Source organism: Cervus canadensis, chromosome 25 (assembly GCF_019320065.1).
Source record: "Cervus canadensis isolate Bull #8, Minnesota chromosome 25, ASM1932006v1, whole genome shotgun sequence".
NCBI lineage: Eukaryota > Metazoa > Chordata > Mammalia > Artiodactyla > Cervidae > Cervus > Cervus canadensis.
In genome coordinates, this window is record NC_057410.1 from 41901577 (window position 1) to 41926912 (window position 25336).

The 25336-nt window shown below is 37.4% G+C and overlaps 1 long non-coding RNA gene and 1 other non-coding gene across 3 annotated transcripts in view; one reads left to right on the plus strand and one right to left on the minus strand.

Annotated features, from left to right (window-relative positions):
• Positions 1-25336, minus strand: part of LOC122427466 — a 456678-nt gene that overhangs the window by 355894 nt on the left and 75448 nt on the right. The gene's annotated exons all lie outside the window — the stretch shown is intronic.
• On the plus strand, positions 16712-16843 carry LOC122427870. The gene has a single exon (XR_006265571.1). It is a non-coding gene; the product is annotated as a small nucleolar RNA SNORA18 (small nucleolar RNA).

Consider the following 25336-nt stretch of genomic DNA (forward strand, 5'->3'; position numbering starts at 1 on the left):
CTGATGTGAACTTAGACAAAATTATGTTACTGAGAGATCATGCAATTTATGGTAAAGCACTAACCACACTTCCAGCTTGAGTCACCAAATAAAGTACCTGTTGGGACCAACTGATATCCTGTTAATGATACTAAGAAAAATTTTTAAAGATATTATACTTCTTTCTTATTCTGCAGAAACCCACGGAAATGAGCATTTCTAAACCTATGTATCAGAGGTCCACTGTACCAAAGTAAAACTTCAGAGATCCATTTACTGCTCCATGATCAATTAATTGTTAGCTATGACTGAGCCATCTCTCCTGAGTCTGGACAATTACACCTACCACAAAGAGGGTTGCTAATAATAAATGAGACTATTTATGTAAAAAGCCCTGGGCATAATACTTAGCATATAAATTTTTGGTGTATTGGTTTGCTTTGGGCTTGGTGATAAATGTCCAAAATAATTCCAATTTTCTAAAGTTTCACGTCTCTTATAAACCACTTGGGCTATGTTCCTTTCTATTTCTTTAGTAAACCAAATCCCAACTCTGATATGTCTGAGTTTTCTTTGGCACATAAAGTTCATTAGTTTTATAGCAAACAGATTTTGGGCCATAGTCATTTAACCTCCAGCTTTTTGACTGAATGTATTCTGCTGAGGAAAAAAGAAAAAAAGCCCCAAACTTGTTTATTCAGCAGTATAACTTCAAGAAACGTTAATAGCCCTACCAGCCAAGTATAAACCTGTTAGATTTTGCTTATGGAATCTGCTATCACAGCTTCTAGTTATTACTCTCTCAAGAGTCTGGGTAAAGCATTGTGCTCTGTGCTCATGATTCATCTTCCTCAGTGTGAACAGTGAGTGGCATGATTAAAAAATACGAGCTTGAAAAAGAAGTTGAATTTTCAGTGAGAAGTTTAGCCTTGTTAAGCATGCAACCGGCATAATTTCAGAAAGAGAACAGAACAATTTGCTTCTTTGCATAAATAATTTAAGAATCAGCCACTCTGGTAGCAGCCACAATGAATGTAAATTGCTCTTTCTGCAGATTTAAGTTCTCTGGCATCAATAATAGACACTTTGACCATAGAGATCTCAGTTGCAGGCAACACTTAGGAGACAAAGTTTCCAATTCAAATATCTCCTGTTTATTTCAGACTGTTTTTTAAACACTTGTTTTAAATGTTAGTGATACAAGATCATTTGTTACATAAAAAGAAATGGAAGAAAAATTAAAATACAAGGTAGAAAAATTAAAGCATTCATGGAGGGGTTAATAAAGTCAAACCTACATGGTTTCAATAAATTTATTATTTATGTGGATAGTCTTGAGGGTTTTTTTTTTTTTTCCTGCTTTTACCTTTTCTTTTGAATAAGGAAGAGTGAAAACTCACTGTCTAGAAAATACAAGCTTATGGGCTAGACCAAGAGGTCAGAGTAAACAAAGTCAAAGTAAACACATAGACTTTGTGTACAACTTTAGTGTTACACATCTTTAGTGTAGAAGGGAGTGTAATAATTCCCTTGAGTTTATGGCATTTTTCCTTTATTCCTTTATATTCCTGTCATTCTGGTAGAAAATAAAGTCCCAACGTGATAAAAATCTTCTGATTCATACACACGGATGCCTATATACATGCCCCTCTTGTATCAGATGAAGGGTAGTTCTACCAGAATCTCTACCCCTGCCCCACCTCCCCCTCTCCCCCACCCAAGGAGCTTGTTGGCATTTTTTGCAATGCTGGACTGAAGTACATAGAGTTTCCCTGGTCATTACTTACTAAATGACAGTATTGCTCTCCCCTCTACTTAACAACTGAACAACAACCCTACCCATTTAAAACCAACCCCTCCCCAGGAAGGGAGAGCAGCTATCACATACAGTAACCAAATGATCGACCATTGGATATTGTCTTGTGGAACAGAGCACGTTAAAAATCTCCAATATGGCATTACTGTTATAATTACCCCTTTGCAGCTTACTTTAAGAATAAGCAGAAGCAAGAATCTATCGTTCTCAAACAGGAAAAGAGAAACAAAGACTTATCCTCTCCCTGAGTTCACCTTTTCAGTAACTGTGGGGTTTCTTCGAGTAGATATGCCGGTAATTAGATAGCTGGGTATTCTTCTCCTCCTCTTCTTAGTTCTCTCAACCTGCTAATGATTGTCCTGAAGTTACCCGCCCCCTCCCCCGACCACCTTTTTAGTATTATGAAATACTTCAGTCACACATAAGGAAAATAAAATGGAGTCTCACCCACCGACTAGCTAAGGAAAGAAAAGTAATAAGTAAAACTGAGGTCACTATGTCGTCTGCCTCCACACATTCCTGGGCTTCTCTGTGTGGTGGGAACCACTAGCTTACTTATGTTATTTGTCATTCTCATGTATTTTAAAACAGTTTTATTGTTATTATATGATGTACATACCAACCAGCTTTTGAATTCCTAATAACCTTGACTAATTACCTTGTCACTGTTTATGTGGGAAAAAATAAATTTCTATTTTGAGATTTTTGTGCCACTTGAAGCCAAATGTAATTCTAACTAATAATATCTTCACCTATTTTTCAGGTTGTTCAATTTTCTTTTTTGTTTGTTTTTGTTGTTGTTGTTGTTGCTTTATTTTCTTTTTTTTTCCTCTTTTCTCTTGTTTGTAATCGTATTTTATAAGTTCTGCACACAAAATTTCATTGGCTATATGTATGTTACATTTAATACCTATCAGTAAAGGAGGCTGCATATCCAAGACTCACAAAAAGTTGTGATTTTCACTGCAGTTGATCATGTCATGATTCAAGCTTTATAAATTTTCAATCTCATTTTTCTGTTCTAGAATTCTACATGATGATGATGAAGGATATTTAAAGAATGAAGATCAGATATGTCTGTGTTTGAATACAAACTCTGAAATTATCTAGTTAATTCACATTAAGAAAATTACCAGAAATAAACCCATGCACCTATGGGTACCTTATTTTTGGCAAAGGAAGCAAGAATATACAATGGGGCAAGGACAGCCTCTTCAATACGTGGTGCTGGGAAAACTGGACAGCTACATGTAAAAGAATGAAATTAGAATACTTCCTAACACCATACACAAAGATAAACTCAAAATGGATTAAAGATCTAAATGTAAGTCCAGAAACTGTAAAACTCTTAGAGGAAAACATAGGCAGAACACTCAACGACATAAATCAAAGCAAGATCCTCTATGACCCACTGCCAAGAGTAATGGAAATAAAAACAAAAGTAAACAAGTGGGACCTAATTAAACTTAACAGCTTTGCAGAGCAAAGGAAACTATAAGCAAGGTGAAAAGACAACCCTCAGAATGGGAGAAAATTATAGCAAATGAAACAACTGACATAGGATTAATTTCCAAAACATATAAACAGCTCACACAACTCAATACCAGAAAAACAAACAACCCAATCAAAAAGTGGGGAAAACACCCACATCTCTCCAAAGAAGACATACAGATGGCTAACAAACACATGAAAAGGTGCTCAATATCACTCATTATTAGAGAAATGCAAATCAAAACTACAATGAGATATCACCTCATACTGGTCAGAACAGCGATCATCAAAAAGTCTACAAACAATAAATGCTGGAGAGGGTATGGATAAAAGGGAATGCTCTTGCATTGTTGGTGAGAATGCAAGTTGATACAGCCCCTATGGAAGACAGTACAGAGAGTCCTAAAAAAAAAAAAAAAAAACTAAGAATAAAGCCACCATATGACCCAGCAATCCCACTCCTAGGCATATACCCTGAGGAAACCAAAATTGAAAAAGACACATGTACCCCAGTGTTCATTGCAGCACTATTTGCAATAGCTAGAACATGGAAGCTACCTAGATGTCCATCAACAGATGAATGGATAAAGAAATTGTGGTACATATACACAATGGAATATTACTCAGCCATAAAAAAGAACACATTTGAGTCAGTTCTAATGAGGTGGATGAACCTAGAGCCTATTATACAGAGTGAAGTGAGTCAGAAAGAGAAAGATAAATATCGTATATTAATGCATATATATGGACTCTAGAAAGATGGTACCAAAAAATTTATTTACAGGGAAGCAGTGGAGAAACAGACTTATGGACAAGAGAGAGGAGGAGAGGATGAGGTGAATGGAGAGAGTAACATGGAAACTTACATTACCATATGTAAAATAGATAGCCAACGGGAATTTGCTGTAAGTCTCAGGGAACTCAAACAGGGGCTCTGTAACAACCTAGAGCGGTGGGATGGGGAGGGAGATGGGAGGGAGGTTTAGGAGGGAGGGGATATATGCATACCTGTGGCTGACTCATGTTGAGGTTTGACAGAAAACAACAAAATTCTGTAAAGCAATTATCCTTCAATTAAAAAATTAATTTAAAAAAGAAAGAAAATTGCCTAGTTCTCTGACCATCAGTACCCTTGTCCAAAAAAAAAAAAAAAATGAATAAAAACAACCTACAGCGTTTAAAAGGAGAGCTAAGAGAGCTAATGTGGACAAAACACTTAATAGTGAATATTGCACAGAATAAGCACTTAATAATTGGTAGCTTCCATTATTTTTGGTACTATTATTTTCATTTATCTGGAGGAAAGGAAGCAGCAATCATTTTATGTTGTATACATCGATTCTGACCACTGGGATACACCCTAACCCCTGGCTCTTTCATGGACTATAACATTTCCCTTTTCTAGGCTGCATTTCAGGTTTTGCCAAAAAAGACAGGATGAAAAATTACATGAAAAGAGATCAAAGGATAAAACTCATAATATCAACAGCAATCATTAACAATAACAACCTCAAGATAATAGAAGCCGTCCTCAGAAGAACTTCATAGCTATTGCACAATTTAATCTCTGCAATACTCTCTAAGGTAGTTATCATTCTACCAAAAGCTATTCCACTTGCTCAAAGTTACACAGAAATGAAATAGAAGAGAGAAAACTAAAACTTAGGTTTCTTTGACACCAAAATCCTTGTTCTTACTCCGTAGACAACAGTTTGAAAAGACAGATGGAAGTTATGGAGCCATTTTCACTCCCTCAATAATGAAAGAACACTACTAAAGGAAAAACACACTCCAGCCTTTGTATTCCCTAATGCCCGTTCCGACCATTGGCTTTGATTCAACTGCACCATCAGTTCAGTCAGAACAGTGGTCAAGTCCAACACTAGTCTCTACCAATTTACTTTTTGTTTACTTTAGCAGATTTGTAGCAGGCAAAGTTTGAGTGAAAGTTGTAAAAAGCATGGTGAACACGATTATGCTTTTGCATTTGGAATCTTTTCATTGTGCTGGAAACAGCCTTATCTTAGTCATAAATACACATGTACACAAAATAAAACAAAAATAAAAATGATAAATAACAAGTCACTCCATCTCCCTGAATCAGTTTCCTCACAAGCTCAATGATGGTTTGGTAGGATGGTCTCAAGAGCTGGAGTTCAGGGATAAAAGAGAAAAAGGAAAAGAACATTTTCAAGTTTTTTTGAAGGTGACCCTCCTGATTAGGTGATAAAAAGCTAAAATACTAAAAGGGAGTATGTTTCTCATGCTTTGGGTGAGGCAAAAGAAAACATTTTGAAGAGCAATTATAGACTTTATGATATACTTCATTTAAAGGAATCAAATGTGTTCAATTTTTTTGTTTTTTTTTTCCTGTTGTTGTTGTTTTGCATCTCGTCTCCAATAAACACCTGTAGCTGAGGCTTAAAATTTCTTCAGCGTCAGGAACCTGTGGTACTGCATGTGATGAACCAAGTAGAACAATAAATAAGAGTATAATAGGAGCTGTCAGACCCTTTTTAATTTTGTTTCAAGTCAACAGAGTTCTCCACTGGCTGACTTGCCATTGCAGGAATGAAAAATAGAACATCCATTTATATACTCATTAAGAAGCTTTTCTGCCCTCTACTTACATACCACAAATGACAACAATGAGATTTCCCACAGAACAAAAGAAAAAGCTTTCAGACCCCAGCAGTGACTTCAAAGAATGAACACAGGAGAAGACAGTTCTCTGCAACAGCATCCCTTCCCAGGTCTGCAGTGTGATTTATGACTGGTCACCCTCTTCCTTGCATTTTAGTGTCCCTAGATGCCACTAAGGTGTTAATAATGCTTATCACTGATCCCCTCGGGCAAGGTTAGGAGGCTATTGAGAAAAGACTATAAATCAGTGAGTTACCAAATGAGGTGCTCTGGAGATACACAGCCCCCAATACTTTCAGAAATACAATTACACAGAGCCTAGGGTGCACCCCGGCCCAGCCCTGCGCAGTACGACATACACGCCCCCTCCCAGTGGTGCTGGACTGTGTCCACGTGCACAATTCTCTCCATCCTCTCACACAGAGCATCCTCTGCCCTCCATCCAGAACAACTGGAGCAGAAAGAGGAATAGTTTGATCATCTCTGTACTCTACTTCTTGTAAAGTTGTAAATTCCTGACCATAAACTCAGACCACATAGTATGAAAACCAGGCCACATGGCCTCCTTCTGGCTAGCGGCTTGAAAACAGTTCAATTAAATGGACATTTCTAGCTCTTTGCCTGTGTGCCAGCATCCCACAGTAGATACACTCTGAATAGGGGAAGTCCATAGAGGGAAGGGCAGGTGACTGAAGGAATAAAGTGCACTCTGCTTACAAAGATTATCTGGTGTATTCGTTAGGGACTTTCAGATAAAGAGAACCAATAGAAAGTATGTGTATCTGTGTGTGGAGACAGATTTACTTTAAGGAACCGGTTTACACAACTCATGAAGGCTGCAAGTACAAAATCTACAAGGCGGGCCAGCAGGCAGGAGCCTGCGAGGGGAGCCAGCGCTGTAGCTCAGGCCTGAAGGCTGTCCACCGGCTGAATTCCTTCTTGCTCAGGAGGTCACTCCTCTGTTGACCGTCCACTAAAGAGATGAGACCCACCTACATTATGGGGGCTTCCCCAGGGGCTTGGTGGTAAAGAATACGCCTGTTGATACAAGAGATGTGGGCTCGATCCCTGGTTGGGAAGATGCCTTGGAGAAGGAAATGGTAACCCACTCCAGTATTCTTGCCTGGAAAATCCCATGGACGGAGGAGCCTGGCAGGCTACAGTCCATGAAGTTGCAAAAGAGTCAGACACGATTAAGTGACTAAACAACAGCAACCCACATTATGGATGGCAGTCTGCGCTATTCAAAGTCCATAAATTTAAATGTTAATCTCACCCACAAAAACACACCTTCCCAGAAACATCCACAGTCATGCTTGACCAACTATCCAGGCACTGTGACCCAGCCAAATCAACACCTAAAATTCACTGTCACACCTTGTAACTATGTATTTGCACCTCCATTTCATTTGTTAGGCTGAGGAAGCAAAGGGTACGAGATGGTCTTTACTGTCTTTGTTTAAAGCCTAACCCAGTACTTGGTGTGCAATAAATGTTCATTAAACTGAAAAATGCTGGGTCTTAAGTCAGTACTCTTTACGCGTTCCTGTTGTCGTTCAGTCACTGAGTCGTGTCCAGCTCTTTGCAACCCGGACTGCAGCACGCCAGCCTCCTCTGTCCTCCACTGTCTCCCACAGTTTGCTCAACTTCACGTCCATTGTGTTATAATTCTATCCAACCATCCAGTCCTCTGCTGCGGTCTTCTCTTTAGGCTCCTACATAGTATAACCTTAAGAGTCTTCTTTGTGAAGTTATTTAGTGAAAGTTTATCTCTTATGGACGGCACTGTGTCTCCCCCCAAATTCATATGTTGAAACTCTAACCCCCAATGTGATTATAGCTTGAGATGGGGCCTTTACAAGAGGTCATAATAGTTAAGTGAGGTCACGAGGGTAGGACCCTAATATGATAGGACTGGTGTCCTCACACGAAGATGAAGAGACAGTGAGAACACAAATACAAGGAAAAAGGCCACTTGAGGACAGAGTGAGAAGGGTCTTGTCTGCAAGCCAAGGAGGAAGGCCTCAGGAGAAACCAATCCTGCGAGTAATGTGATCTTGGACTTTCAGTCTCCAGAACTCTAAAAAAAAAATCTCTGTTGTTTAAGTCACCCAGCCTGTGGTATTTTTTTTGTGGCAGTCCTGGCAGACTAATATACCCTCCAACACACTGTTCCCCAATTCATTAACAAACAAACCCGTCCAGTCCTGGCTCTGGATCAGAATAGGGGCCTGAAAAAGTCGCAATGAAGGAAAAACAGTTGGTTTGAACTGCATGGAGCCAGTATGATATCTGAATTGGACAGAAACTGCAACAAGGTTCCTTTAAGGAAGCGAAATAAAAATCTAAAAGAGGTAGATATATACACATTGGCTTCCTCTCCAAACCTGCAGAATACAAGGTACATTTTCATTTTCCCAGAGTAATAAATGGCATAGTCTCCTTCCTGGATTTTTTTTTTTAATAACTCAGAAGAGTTTTAAGAGTATTAGTCATTCATGCCTCAGTCTGAATTTGTAGTAATCTGCATTCTTAAATCACTGAAATCTGAAGAGGGGGCAAAACATAATTCTGAATTCAAAGATCTTTAGTAAGGTGATACAGAGAATTATTTAATGTAGCCTTATGTCAGAAATTGGACTTCCCTAGTGGCTCAGATGCTAAAGAACCTGCCCACAGTGCAGGAGACCCAGGTTCAACCCCCAGGTCGAGAAAATCCCTTGGAAAAGGGAATGGCAACCCACTTCGATATTCTTACCTGGAAAATTCCATGAAAAGAGGAGACTGGCGGGCTATAGTCCATGGGGTCCCAGAGTCGGAACAATTGAACCGCTAATACCTTCACTAAGTCAGAAACTAGAGACTTCTTCCAAAATTTATCTAGGGTTGGCCTTATCATCCCCTGTATCTCAGTGAGAGGCCAGAGTTAAAGAACTTCAAAAAAGAAAATATAAAATTTCGTGACCATTAAGTTTCTGTCTTTCAAAATAAAATCAAGAAGAACTTTAATGCCACTGAATCTCCTTTAAGAATTGTTTTTTCTCATTATTCCTCTAAAATTTATCAGGCTTTCCTATCTATCTTAATTCCTTTGATGTCCACAGTATTTTCTTCAAAAAGGGCTCTTGGCTCCCCTGCCTACATTAGCCATCTAAATCCTCATTATCCTTGAAGATACAAATGAACCACCAGAACCACTGTAAAGCCTGCCTTGACCAGTTCAACAGAAAATTCCCTAGCATCCTTCACCTCTTTTTGCTCTTTTTAGTCTTTTGACTCTTGAAATATATACAAAACACCAACTGCCTTCTCAGACATTCATCTTAACCCACCAATTAGATAATAAGTTTTTCATATCAGGGAACATTTTGTACATCTAATGGCAGGCCACATGAAACACTAAGGCTCAAACACATAATGTCTTCAAAATCTCTGCACTGACTTGTAAGTAGGTAAGTGATGAAATAGCAGTCTACCCTTGCTCCCAACAATCTGCTTGCTCTTTAAGCTTTCATGTTTATAATGATGTTTGGTATGGGAATATATGCTATATGGAATGTCTGATGTGTAAGGAAGTAAGGCCCCAGAGAATTCTAACATGTTATGGAACTTCCTTTTACTTGGCATTTGACATAATACAGATTTCTGCCTCCAACAGAGATCTGTATTCAAGGCTAGTGTTTTCGGGGACAATCCAATCATTTATTCATAAAATATTACAGTCCGATGTGTACCATTAACTCTGAGAAGTTCTGGAGATATAATAGTTCACATGCTGGGGGAGGAGAAGGGAGCAGGACAAATCATTTGTCTTCATGATTTGTCCTAGTCCAGGTGGGAGACAGTCACCATGAAAAACTATACATATGAAGACAATGGGAATGAGACCACAGCCTAGGGCCTCTCCCTCAATCCATCTTTCCATTCATGCACTATTGCTATAATTGAAGTTCTCCAAAGGGAGTCATACCAATCTGTTAGAGCAGAGAGCAATGGAATTTGGTGAATTTGGCAGGCAGCATCTAAAATGGCCCACAGTGACCCTAACTTCTGGTATTCCCACTCTGGTGTGTGAGCTGAATCTAGCGACTTACCTTTAGTAAAAAGCACAGCAAAATTAGGTTTTAAAGATGATGATTTGTCCCTTGCTTGCACTCTTTCAATGGCCTTTGTAACCTCCTCAATTTGATAATGCAAACTACTATGCTGTGAGCAGCCAGTGGCAAGGCTAGGAACTGAAATATTGCAAGGAATGGAGGTAGGCCCTAGGCAACAGCCTCTGAGGAACTCAGTCCTGCTAGAAAGTACATGAGTGAGCTTAGAAGCAGAACCTCCCCCAACCCTGGAGATGTCTATACCCCTGGCTGACACCTACATTACAGCCTGAGGTGTCCTCTGCCCTGGAAGACTCAGCTACATTGCACCCAGACTCTTATCTCCCAGGAACTTTGAAATAATATATATTTGTTGCTTTAGCTAAGTTTTTGGATACCATGTAATGCATAATAGGTAACTAATAAAGTCAATCATATTGGGGAATATATTTCTGGGGATTCCCTTCATGTACTTTACAACAGGCATAAAGATGGAGAAGAGAATTTAGGCAGAAGAGAACATTCATGAAACGTAGTGTGCTGTGCTAAATATGTGGAGTTAAGAATTTAGGATTCTGTGTTTGTTTTGTAAGTAAAACAAATTTATAGTAACCAAGGGGGAAAGGCAGCAGGAAGGATTAAGTTGTGATACTGGTATTAATATTACACACTACTGTATATAAAATAGGTAACTAATAAGGACCTACTATATAATACAGGGAACTCTACTCAATATCCTGCAATGGCCTATATGGGAAAATAATCTAAAAAAGAATGGATGTAAGTGTATGTGTAACTAATTCACTTTGCTGTACACCACAAACTAACACAACAGTGTAAATCAGTGATATTCCAATACAAATTAATTTTAAAAAACCAATTCAGGATTCTAGCTCGAATTTATACCCTGAATAGGTCAGTTCAGTTCAGTTGCTCAGTCGTGTCCGACTCTTTGTGACCCCATAAATATCAGCACGTCAGGCCTCCCTGTGCATCACCAACTCCCAGAGTTTACTCAAACTCAGGTCCATTGAGTCGATAATGCCATCCAACCATCTCATCCTCTGTCGTCCCCTTCTCCTCCTGCCCCCAGTCCCTCCCAGCATCAGGGTCTTTTCAAATGAGTCAACTCTTCGCATGAGGTGGCCAAAGTATTGGAGTTTCAAACATCAGTCCTTCCAATGAACACCCAGGACTGATCTCCTTTAGGATGGACTGGTTGGATCTCCTTGCAGTCCAAGGGACTCTCAAGAGTCTTCTCAACACCACAGCTCAAAAGCATCAATTCTTCAGTGCTCAGCTTTCTTCACAGTCCAACTCTCACATCCATACATGACCACTGGAAAAACCATAGCCTTGACCAGATGGACCTTTGTTGGCAAAGTAATGTCTCTGCTTTTTAATATGCTATCTAGGTTGGTCATAACTTTCCTTCCAAGGAGTAAGCATCTTTTAATTTCATGTAACTTTCCTTCCAAGGAGTAAGCATCTTTTAATTTCATGGCTGCAGTCACCATCTGCAGTGATTTTGGAGTCCAAAAAATAAAGTCTGACACTGTTTCCACTGTCTCCCCATCTATTTCCCATGAGGTGATGGGACCAGATGCCATGACCTTAGTTTTCTGAATGTTGAGCTTTACGCCAACTCTTTCACTCTCCTCTTTCACTTTCATCAAGAGGCTTTTTAGTTCCTCTTCACTTTCTGCCATAAGGGTGGTGTCATCTGCATATCTGAGGTTATGGATGGGTACATGACCCTAACTGCACAAATACTAATGTCCATAACATTTCCTAACCTAAATTTGCCTTTCATAAATTTAGGAGAAGAATTAGCTTAGAGCTAAGTTTCCTCCCTGAGCTAAAAATCCCTGCCTATATGAAAACTTTGAAATTATTTTAGTGCAATCCCCCTTTCAAACGGACTCCTCGGTCACAGGTCCCGGGCCGGCGCTTTCACTCTGAGTACTCCGGCAGAACTGCTTCTGTGTGTCTCCTTGTCTTCTCATCCCTTTTGCTTAGTTTTTATATTCACATGAGATTTTAAACCAACAAATTATGACAAAGAATCAGCATAATTCACCACAATACCTTTCAAAAATAGTAAAAAAAAAAAAAAAAAAAAAAGGAAAAAATTCAATAAGGTATACTAAATTTTAGGAAGGTAGTTTCTATAGTCAAAGCATTCATTTTGTCTAAAAAAACAAAGATTCAGATCTCCAGTTTTATTGCCTCTTAATAGAACAGATAATAGAAACAAAGCAGGGGAAATGGCATTATCTATTCATGACAGATGTTTCAACATATTTTAACAACCTGGGTTGATATTTTTTTGTTCTTTTAAATAAAAACACAATTCAATTACTATACTGAAATACCTTATACCAATGGTTTTAAAAGGAAACTGTTACCTTCTGTGGCTAAAAGCAATAGTTTAGCCTGATCCAAACCTGGCTTGAGAGAATATATCAAATCCTTCGGTACAGGGTTCCTTCCTTTCTATGTGAATGACTCATACTTGCATTTCTGGGTTTTTTCCCTAAGTAACCTCAGTTGTAATATTTTTACGTGGCAAATGGTGTAGCTCTATAGCCCCAGTGTCTGTACACTACCAGGGATCTCTTTTGGAATTCATTCATCTTTTTAGCTGAGTGCAATGGGATAAAACAAAAATGGGTGTTACTGGGACTTCTCTGGTAGTTCAGTGGTTAAGACCCATGCCTCCACTGTAGGAGGAACAGCGTCGATCCCTAGTTCAGGAACTAAGACCTTAGGACCCTGGAACAACCAAAAAACAAAAAAAAATCAGTGCTACCAGCTTCACCATAAGGAAATTTATGTACTGAAATACCTTCAAAACTGGATATGATCCTCCTTCTAGTCAGAAATATTCATTCTGAACCGCCTTCCTTCCTCCTGCACACACATACCCTTCTCTTATCAGATTCTCAAAGTTTTTGTTGAACTGGCAAAAGAGTTTGGTATCAAATATTGTTTTACAATATTCATTGAGTTGAATAGACAGATAAACACCAGAATGCACTTTAGTTCCCAGTTAGTCCCCCTATCAAACCCTCTAAATTTATGGGATATTAATCAAATAATAAATAGTGGGAATATTTTGTCATGATTCCATTATACATTTTTTATCATGTGTTTTACAAATGTGTCATAGAGGAAGAGAGGACCAGATTCCAGAAGTCTGAAAGATAACTCACATGTAAACTACCTTAATTTGTATAAAAGCAACAAATCAGGTATCAATTTAATAGTGGGTCACATGGTAGAAAATATAGTGACAATTTTGGAGGGAAGAGATCTTTGGAAAACTTTATCAGCTTTATTTCTTCTTATGAGAACAAGAATTTAAATGGTTTTATTATACAATATGCTAAAAGTTATTCTTATCTCAGCTCTGTTACAGAAATCTAGGAGCATAAACACCCTATTAAATGGACTCCAGCATGGAACACTTATAGCAAACCCAATCTGAAGATCATCACTCCCCATGTCAAGGAAAAAATGGAATGAAAGGGCCACATCATAACAAGAGAAGACAGTAGACACTACCAACAGGTGATACAGTTCATTTGTTCGTTTATTCACTTATTCATCAACACTGAACGCCTTTTTCAGTGGTAAGTACTAAGCTTGGCACCAGGGCTTTAATAATGAAATAGCCTCGTGTTTGATGATAGAGTCTACAGAGGAATATAGTCAAGTAAACCACATTTGACGCATAAGCAATTACAGAGATACTGAAGATACTGGAGAGTCTGATAATAATAACAGACTCACTTCCAAGAAAATGCATATTCTAAATATACAAAGGTTTAGTGTTCAATTGCAGACGTTTCCAGGACCCTCAAATATTCATCCACAGACCACTAAATACTACCACAGAGTCAGAACATCTGGTTTACGAAGTCTCACTAATTTGTATCTGTGGTGCCCAACTGTAGAAGCAGCACATAAGAAGTTCTCAGTGACCATGTGAACATTTTTGGTAGATATAGCTTTCTGTGGATAAAATTATCCTTGCTATGGGCCAGATGCCCTTGGTACACAGTAATTTCTAGAGACTTACCACAGTTTACTTAAACTTCAGTAATGCGTGCCCTGTTGTACTCACATAATTATTTGCTTATAAAGTGCTGTTCCAACAAGCATAAGATTATTAACAAGGTTATTTTTATTTACCATGTTTCCAAACCAGGTCATCTAAAAGAGGAATTAATTTATAAGGTAAAAGTACAGATAGTCCAAAAGAATTGGCTCAGATTAAGTATCTGCTTGTGGTAAAAAGAAATACTTCACTGATATTTCTGGATTCATCGAAAACTAAATCCAGACCTTTTTTTTGCAGCTTTAATTTCCATGTTTAAACATTTTGAGGTTGCCAACACATAGGCTGCTAACTAAAAAATAACCAAATAACACTAAAATACCTTTTCAATTGTCAATTCAAAACTTCCACGAAAAAAGAGATTTTGGTTTTTTATGCTTTTTACACAAATCAATAAAAAAAATCCTATTGAAATTCACTTAGGTATAGATTTAGATACTTTTGAAAATTAGCTGAGTTTCAATCAAAAATACAAAGGAATAACTGAAACAAGCAAATGTTTCTTTTGGAAGGAAAGTGATTAAATAAATAAAGTAGATTTATTTTTATAGAATGAGAAACTGAAGCTCAGATTCATAAAAGGGGCACTTGGTTACAGGGAAAATGACATAGTCCTATAGACAAAGCTTTCTGTCTCTATCAATACCACTCTTTACACTAGCAAATGTTTTGTTTTCAATTTTATTCAAATTCATTTCTGTAGGCTAGATTTAGTTTAAGGAAAAAGAAAGCAAAACACCATTCATTTAAAACAAAATTCATCCATTTAGCATGCATTTTTTTATCCATCCCATCAGTTAATATACTAAGTATCTATTGAGTAACTTCCACATGTTCTGCCCAAGGCTTGGAAAGGAGACCTGGCTACAGAAGTCAACTAGGGAACTGGTGCTAAGACAGGAAGTTGGAAATGTAAGCAGGAGCCCATCCAGAAGGCCTTCCTGGGATAGAAGAGAGTTCAGATTTTCTTACAAATGCAAAATTAATCCATTCAAAGCTTTTAGAGAAGGGTGTAATGCAAACCAACATATTTTAAATCAATCTACTCTTAACTTTGAACCTTCTGCTCTAGTTAAATTACAGTTTCTATCAAAACACACCTTGCATTTTTCTTTCTCTGTGATGCACAACTTCTTTCCATGTGCAAATGAACTTTTATACCAATCAACTATTTAATGATATGAAACTTTGAGGATCTAAAATACATGACCTTTGAAAATCATTTAGGAAAAATATATTTGGAGGCACACTCAAGTTCAGAAGATTTTAAGTTCAGTCCAGAATGTTAGTTTCCATGACTAGGTCACTGTGAAAATGTTGTGTCCACTTTACTTTGACTCTAAGAGTCTATAGACTTGTGGCTACTGCTTCAAACTGGCTACAAAACCATACTTCTTTTTTAACTATATATTGTCTTCCTCACACTTCTCTCAGGGTTATAGTATTGCCTTTCTTTGCCCTGCCACTCCTTCATGTCTCTCATTAGTAAAGTCAGCAAATGTATCATGTAACCAAGTTATCAAGAAACTTCTTTATACTAAACACCATGAAGGATATTACAAAAGACACACATAGACACACACAAGAAGGAAACTCCTAGGGAAGAAAAGGAAGAAGAAGAAAAAATAACACAATATATTTTAGGCAAAGGTGTAAATAAGATTATAAAAAAAGTGAAAATAATATTTGTATTGCCAGCTACTTTATAGGCAGATATGCATTTATTGAATACCAAATATGTTGCTCCAGCTATTAGCAGCTAATATCATCATATGATTACTAGCACCAAAGAATATGCTAAACGCTGTGCATATATGATCTCATGCAGTCTGTCTAGCAGCTCTATAGTCAAATAGATGGGCACTATCATTATTCCATATTATAAGGTAGGAAACAGAGAATTTGGCTCCAGAGCTTGGACACTTTACCCAACTCTTCTCAAACTTCCATAAGGATGAGAATCACTTGAAGAACTTGTTTAAAATACAGAAACATGAATACTATCATTTCTAGCAGATTTTGAGATGAGGCCAAAGAATGTGAATTTTTATAAACTCAAAAACTATCATTAATCGCTACCACCACCACCAAACCATCACCCTAACCCAAATGCAATGACTCTGATATTGATGATCTATTAGCTACATTTAAAAAATTTTGTGCTATGATGCACTATATCCCCTAGGACTGTATTAAAGTTTGTATGCACACACTCCCTGGGAAATAATATTAAAATATTTTGATTCAATAGATCTAGGGTGAACCCTGAGAGCCTGTATTCCTGAAAGACTTAGAGATGATGCCAACGTGGTTAGTCTAAGATATATTTTCAGTAGACAAGACCAACTACAGAGCCAGAAAGTTTAAGGTTGAAGATATAAGAGATGTCAATTCTCTTCCATAAAGAATTTATACTCTCCATCAACAAAATGAACAGATAACCTACAAAATGGGAGAAAATATTTGCAAATAATGTATTTGGTAAGGGTTAATACCCCCAAATACATAAAGGACTCATATAACTACAGACAGTGTAAAACCATCTGATTAAAAAAAGGGAAGGAGGTTGAGGTCTATCCCAATGGGGCTTTTTTCTATAAAACCTACATTGTTGGAAATGCCTCAGAGAGTAACGTGTAGTTTCCTTTACTCACAGAACTACCTGTTAGGTCTGTGGGAAAGAGCTACAAGAGACAGCTGCCCATTAAACTATGAAAAACCTAGCAAACTTTTTTTTTTTAATCTTCAGTTCAGTTCAGTTCAGTCGCTCAGTCGTGTCCGACTCTTTGCGACCCCATGAATCACAGCACGCCAGGCCTCCCTGTCCATCGCCAACTCCTGGAGTTTACTCAAAGTCTTGTATCTTAGGTACTGGCATATCACAATGATCTCTGTCAAGTTCCAGGGCGTGATAACTTAAGAATGAATATGATTTGAACTTAATACATTTTTAGAGGGTGCCATCATGAACTAGGCAGATCCATTTTCTGGCCCTAAGCATGATGCTATAGTAAACTGCTTGAGGAAATTGGATCTCCAATATTACAGGTGGGAAATTTTGAAGCACATTCCATTGAAGATCAAAGAGGCCCAACTAAAACAATTGTGGGCAGATAAACATGACAACTGTGGATTGAGCAGAACTTCTTTTTGAAAGGGCTGTCTTGAAGATTATGACTTTGGAGGAGCTAAGGTGATTGGCAGTGGAAAGAATCAGGATGTGTGGAAATTCCTTAAAAATTTATTGACTTAAATCACTTTGCCTATATTACACATAATAAAAAGAAACCCTTTACACTGTGGGGGAAAAAAGTGGCAGAGGATCTGAATAGACTTTTTTTTCCAAAGAAGACATAGAGATGGTCAATAGGTACATGAAAAGATGTTCAGCATCACTAATTACGAGGGAAATGCAAATCAAAACCATAATGATATGTCACCTCACCTCACATCTATTAGAAAAGCTACTATAAAATAGTCAAGAAATAACAAGAGTTGGTGAGGATGTAGAGAAAAGAGAACTCTTGGGCACTGGCGGTGGGAATTTAAATTGGTGCAGCCACTATCGAAAACTTTATAGAGGTTTCTCGAAAAACTAAAAAATAGAACTATCATATGATCAAGCAATTCCACTCTTGGGTATTCATTCAAAGAAAACAAAAACACTAATTAGACAAGATATATGCACACTAATGTTCATTTCACAATTATTTTCAATAGCCAAGATATTGAAGCAACCTGTGTGTCCACCAATAGTTGAATGGATAAAGAAAATACACACAAACATTCATACACACACACACACACACACACAGAGGAACATTACTCAGTGATTAGAAAAATAATAAAATCTTGTAATTTTCAACAACATGGATGGATCTAGAGGGTATTATGCTAAGTGAAATTAAGTCAAAGACAGACAATACATGATCTTATTTACATGTGGAGGGAAAAAACAAAACACTAAACTCATTGATACAGAGAATAGATTGGTGGTCCAAGAGCAGGGACTAGAGGATAGACAAACTTGATGAAAGGGGGTACGAACTTCTGCTTATAAGATACATAAGTCATAGGGATGTGATATACAGTATCATGATGATAGTTAGTTATGCTATATTGCATAGTTGAAAATTGCTAAGTGAAAAAAATCTTAAATGTTTTCAACACAAGAAAAAATTTTAACTATGGATGATGACAGATGTTCACTAAACTTACTGTGGTGATCATTTTGAAATACATACAAATATCGAATCCTTATGTTGTACACCTGAAACTAATATAATGTTATATGTCAATTTTAGCTCAATAAAATAAAGATTTATAGTCTAAAGAAGCAAACGGAGATAAAACCAGATGCTCTGGGAACACGAGGTATGTGGAGGGGGAAGTGGCAGAAAGCTTACTAGAAAAAGATACGTGCGTTGAGATTTGAAGGAAACAATCTCATCCAGTTACACACATGCTCTTTAGGAATTTATTTAATACAAGAAATGAGGCAAACACAACTGAAACAATTGAGTTAAGGCAGATATTTCTATAACTAATAGAAATATGTAGACCTTCATGGAAAAATTATTTCTGATTCTCTCTCCTGTAAACATTCCATACATTTACCAATGGTTTTATATTTATTATTTTTCCCAGTAGACAGAGTATGTGGAGAGCAGAAACTGCCATATTTATAGTGCTATCAATATCCATCCCTTTGGCTCATATACAAGACCTATTTTATAAATATACATTGAATGACTACTTCAGACTTCAAGGAAAAGGAAGGTTTGTAGTCTATGTAAACATTCCCCATATAAAGGCGCTTAAGAGATAATATTTTAAAATGAAAAAGAACGCAAGATGCCATTACTACTCTGGTTCTATTATGTATCATTTTGAGCACTTGTCAGTATCACAGAACGAAACCAAACCTTCATCTTAAGTCTCAGTAACACAGTTATATATTGAAAATGACAGCACCAAACTTTATATAATTAAAGGTGCTAGAAGATCATGCCTTTTGCTTTATTGTAGTTCTTGTCAAAGGCAATAATAACATTGTTTCTCAGACTGTCTCATTCTTAACATCGTCAGTCCCATAAGGGTCAAAGGCATAAGTAAAGAAAATTAAACCACCCAGAAAAATCTCAATAAGGCTCAGTTTCATTGTACTGGACATTTGGGATTCAACAGAGACATGAGATGTGGTCAGCTCTGTCTGAAAACTGCATTGGAAGGCATGCATATTAAAACAACTCACTGTGATACAGTGTGATTTGGTGAATTCTCTAAGGGCATGACCCAAAAGACCTATCTTTTCACTCCATATCCCACTTGCCTGTGAAATACCACTCTGCCAGAAATCCTGAAGCTTTGTTGTACTAGGTAAACTTATCTTCTTGGCTATAATTATTTCAATCAAAGGCAGAGATGAGACCCAGAGGAGGCTACCCACTGGATGGCAAGCAGAGAGAGACTTTTTTCTAAGAATACAGATTGAGTGAAATAAATATAAAAATCTGGGAGCTGAGTGCTGTCAGTAAAATACTAGAATAAAATTCCACTTTCATTAGTGCTGCTCCCCTAGAGCTGCTGCCGCTAGTCCCAGAGTTATGCTGGTTTCTTCCTTTCCTGGGATTCCACGGTGATTAAATATCAGGACTCTGGTGACAGACTGCCTGGTTTTGGATCTGAGTTCCTTCACTTATTCACTGTATGACCATCAGCAAGTTACTTTGTTCCTCAATGCTAATTTTTTCTGTGGCAAGTAAGATGATACTACTGCAGTGGACCTTATAGGATGCCTATGAGTGCTGGGTGGCAGACAGTCTGTGATAGACAGACTTCCAAAACGGTCCCAAGTGATCTTGACCTCCCGTATTCACAACCATGTATAATTCCCTTCTCTTGCAAGTGAGATAACCTTGCTTTTAACTAACAGAATATCACAAGGATAGCGGGATGGCACTTCCATCATTAAGTTACACATAATTGTGATTTCTGTCTTGCTACTGGACTATCTCTTGGTTGGCATTGCTGAAGCAACTGCCATGCTGGAGAAGACTGAACAGCAAGATGCTGAGGGTGCCCTCCAGCCAACAAGCCCTGAGGGCCTCAGTCCAATAACCCTCAAGGAACTGAAAGTTTGGAATTGAACTTAGAAGTGAATCCTCCCCCAGTCAAGCGAAAACATAATAGTGCAAATCCTGAGCTGATATCTCAATTGCCATCTTTTGAAAAGCCAAGACGTAAAGGAAGACTCAGGCAAGCTACAATTTCTCACAGAAATTGTGATATAGAAAATACGTATTGTTTTAAGCCTCTAGCAGGAGACATAAGAGATACGGGCTAGATCCCTGGGTCAGGAAGATTCCCTGGAGGAGGGCATGGCAACCCATTCCAGTATTCTTGCCTGGAGAATCCCTTGGACAGAGGAGCCTGGTGGTCTACAGTCCTAGGGTCACAAAGAGTTGGACATGACTGATACAATTTTTAGTATGCAAGCTTCTAAATTTGGGACTAATTTGTTACACAGTGATAGATTACTAATATAAATGGTTATGTAAGTGAAGGATATTTTATCTTTTTTCCCCTTGAATCTCTTCCCATTTAATCTAGTCTGACCACATTTTTGTACACAAAAGCAAAATAGCCACAACTGAGATATGGAGAAGGGAGGGATTATTTCTGCCTGAGTGCAAAAGTAGGGAACAAAGAAGAGAACACATGTATAGAGATTTATAAGTGGCTAGAATTTTACCAAATAAATCAATTTACTTTATTTACCAAATAAAGTAAAAAATCAATTTTACTTTGTTTATAAGTGGCCAGAATTTTCCAAAAGGAAAGTTAGGAACTGTAAGCAGAAGAAATAAAATGATCTAAAGCTAAAAGCAGTAAGCTTTCCAACATTTTATTCCTAAAATTATTATTCAGGAGATAATATATGACCCAAAGTGGCAAGACTTGGGGGAAAGCATCAGGAGAATACACTGAAAAGGTCAGTTCAAAATAGGATTTGAAACAGGACAGGTTAGAAGTAGGACACCGTAAGGAGCTCAAATGTGTTTTTTATGGCAATGAGAAGCTGAACTAAAGATTTAGTAGTAAAAATAGAAGAAAAGGATTGCTCGGGAAAAGACATTCTAAGGTAGAATTAGGAGGGCTTGCTGTTGATTTGATATATTGAATTAGTAATGGGTGGGAGGGAAAATAGAAAGCAAAATGAGAGAAATAATGATGTGGAAACCTGGGAAATACCAACAGTTAAGAACAAATTCAAGATCGTATGTTGAGGATGCTGAAAATAAACCAATATGAGACACAGAGGTAGCAGTTGCCTGAGGGAAGTCATCAGCACAAACTCTATACATGTTAAAAGGCAGAATTTTAAGAAAAGATCATTAGATGTTGTAACCAGGGCAGAGTTGTTGACCACTGAGGGCAATTTCAAAAGGCAGGTAAATTCTGATTACTGTATTTTGAGGAATGACTAAGGGGCTGAACTGGGCAACAGAGATGAATTTGACCTTTTTTGGAAAGGGTAAGAAAAAGCAAAGTAAACTTGTGAACCAATGTAAGTTAAGGGTATTTTTTTCTTTTTTAAAAATTTATTTTGTATAATTTTGTGTTATATGAGAGAGTCAGTCATGGTCAGAATCTGAAGAGAAGGAATCAATACAAAGAAAATGGAAGATGGTATAGAAAGAGGGAGTCAATAACGGGGCAAAGCCACAAAAGAGATGGGAGTGGATGAGAAGATCATTTTCGTAGACAGGACTAATGAAATAAAAACCGGAAAGGTATAGTTTGGAAAAAATTTGAGCAAGTCTCTTTTATTTGATCAAGACTGAAAGATCATCTTTTGACAGTGAAGACTCAAGAATGGATTGAAAAGCTTAAGGAAAATGGTAAGGGTTTATGTTAGAAGCAGGAAAACGAATTGTAAAAGGATAAAGTTGCCAAGCAAAAGTATTTTTAAAAAGGGCAAAAGAAGAAGTGAATAGAAGCATATTATTTTAGTAGGGTTAGAAAGGAAAGCTTATCAGACTTACACCTGAAATTAGACAGCTCCAAAAGAGCAGACACCTCTAAAATATGAGAATGTCAAAAAATGTTTAAAAGCCACATATTCTTATTCCTAAACACCTTTGAATGCAAGGCACTTCATCAATTAACTGGCAATTTTATGGGATTAAAAAAAATTGAATTGTGACTGGCAACAATCTTTTGTAATCAAAGACTCATCTAGATTCTGGAAGCATTAAAGTATTAAAATATACCTGAGGAAGTATATTCATCTCCTTAAGGAGACAGGTCTTTTCTCTGAATCTGTTTATATTCTCAGCAGATCCACAACACTCAGAGTAGGATCTTCCTAAATTTATAATAATACATAAGTTATTGCTGATTTATAATTTTTCATTCCAATGAGATAAAGTCCTGGATGTAACTATCAATGAGTAGAATAAAAAATAAAAAGTTGTCACTTCTCCTAAGGTGGAGTGACAAATGAATGTTTCTAAGAAAGGTTCATTTGGACTCTAACAACTTGAGATTTGTGACCAAGTAATTACAGCATTAATAGAAAGAAAGTTGATTTTTCACAACACATAGAGAAAGACTTAACTAAGCAAGAGCCTAAACATAACAGCAAGGAAAACACTTTACCTGAGTAGGCAAAAGCTATTTTAAAGTATGTTAGAGGCAATAAAGAATATGAAAACATTATGTTCTAATTACAAATCCATGGTATCTTTTCTTAAGACCATTCCTGAGGTATTACTGTGGGATAATGACTTTGATGTTCCAGATGCTAGTAACAACGGAGCATTTAAAAGTAAAAAATAATTTCCTTCAAGATTTCTGTGACTGAGTCTGCTCTTAATATTTCAGAGGCTCTTAGCCAAGATTATTCTGCATTAGTCAGAAGGTGAGTTCTGCTGAAACAGCTCAGTGTTCTGAATAAGGCCCTGTCCCAGCTCTTCATCAAGTCATCTGATCCAGTCCCTCATGTCTGCCTGATAACTCTGGTATAGACTTGTGAGCCCATACCTAGATTCTGCCTGGTCCTTCAAAATAATGCCCAGATGGTAAAGAATATGCCTGCAATGCAGGAGACTCAGGTTCAACCCTGTGTGTGGAAGATCCCTTGGAGGAGGGCATGGCAATCCCCTCTAGTATTCTTGCCTGGAGAATCCCACAGAGGAGCCTGGAGGGCTACAGCTTATGGGGTCACAAAGAGTCAGACACGACTGAGTGACTAACACTTTTAATACTTTTCTCATTAGACTATCTGTCTTAAATTTCATTAGATTTGTTCCCTCAAAGCTATCTTTTAGATTCTACTGGCTATCATGGTCTAGGGCCTTCAGGTCAGTCTTCTGTATCTGTCCTACCTACAGTGGGGCTCGGACAATGCCTCTGGGTCTTGTTAGACTCTGACCTCCATGAAAGCAAACACGGTGGCTAATGTGTATGAGAAACTCAATTAATAATTAACAAATAAATCTAGTCCAGACACAGCAACCACAGTGTCTGCTTCAGTGGGGAAGAAATTCAGACAAGTTCCCCTTTTCGAGACTACTTTGTCCCCTGGTACAAAATCAATATTGCTTTCCATATCTACAGAATTATATAGCAATTCAGTTAGTACTATTTCTGGCCCATTTAGCTTCCAATAACTCCAGAACAGATCTAAACTTTTCGATGTTTGATGCTGATGAGCAAAAATGGCTGAATGTCACAAAGGACAAGGATATCAGAATCCCTGAAAGATTGGAACAGTTGTGTCATCTTCCTACTTGTGAGACCCAAAAGGTAAATTTATGGGATGCAAACCCTGTCTGCTTTTAGATGTTCATGTTCTGGATCACCAATTTAAGCCACAGTTGGGAACTTTAAAGTTTTTCCAACAAAAGGTTCCTGGAATTTTTCAAGCAATTCAGTTTAATTTAAGGCAGAATGTTAGCATCTTCAATGAACTGTAGACAAAACAGAAAGAGGTCATGTGATTCAGTGCTCAGAAACTGATGAGTACTGTACTTCAAAGAAAATCTCTCTCCTCTGATGAGTCTGACAAGAACACTATTATAAGAATCTGTACCTGAAAGTGTGATTAGTGAAACAGGTGAGCTGCATTTCTCTTCCGAAGAACATCACCCCATCTGAAGCCTAGAAACACGAGCTCTTCATGGAGAATATCTTCCTAAAGAGCGCAACAATCAGGGTAAATGTCATCTTCATTAATCATTCTCTCATATAATAGAGTCAACTATGAAATAGCATTAAGCATTAAGTCTAATTTCCTGAGGAGATGATGGGGAACCATGAAGCTTAAGCAACTATCAGGCCTAAATGTTAACTCAAACAAGACCCTTGCCTCACGTGCCTCTGACTGCTTCTTCAGTTTTCCTCTTTTTCTTCATTCTCCACTCTCTCCACCATGCTATATGGAAAAACAAAATCAAGGAAAAACCAAAAATGACCCGTAGATGAAAACGTCATTTTAGAAAGAAAAACAGCAGTCTGAAAAATCCTGTTTGGTCAATTGGGATTTACTTTCCAATCAACTCAAAGTCCTATAAATATGAAACTTAAAGTAACCTGACAAATTATAACTTGGACATTCTCTTCCGATCATCACAGAAAAAAAATATTCTAATGCAACCTACTACAATGACAGAGAATCTGAAAATGGCTCCTCAATTCATTAACAGCATTTTCATGAAAATACAAGTTCTTTTCAAGCTATTTCTGTCACCTTTAAATATCATCAGGACTGTTATCCTTTACTGTCCTTTAAGTGAAATGACAAGTCACCAGTTGTTCACTTAAGGTAAAATAAATTGAAATATTAGCATGGGACAGAATTGTTAGGTTGAAAAATAAACAAAACAAAGGTGGGATTTACTATCATGATCAAATACACATACATACACAAACACAAGGATGATGCTAACAACAAAAAATCTTATTGTAGAGAAATAAAAATCTGTAACAGAGTCAATAAAATGAACACATACATAAAAATATTTTTATTTTGCAGACTTTTTTCTGTTAAAGACAAAATGGTAAATATTAGGGGTTTTGAGGGCAATATGCTCTTTCACAACCCATCAACTCTGCCCTGGAGAACAAAAACAGCCATAGACGGAGGCAATCAACATGGCATGGCTATGTTCTAAAAAGGTTTAT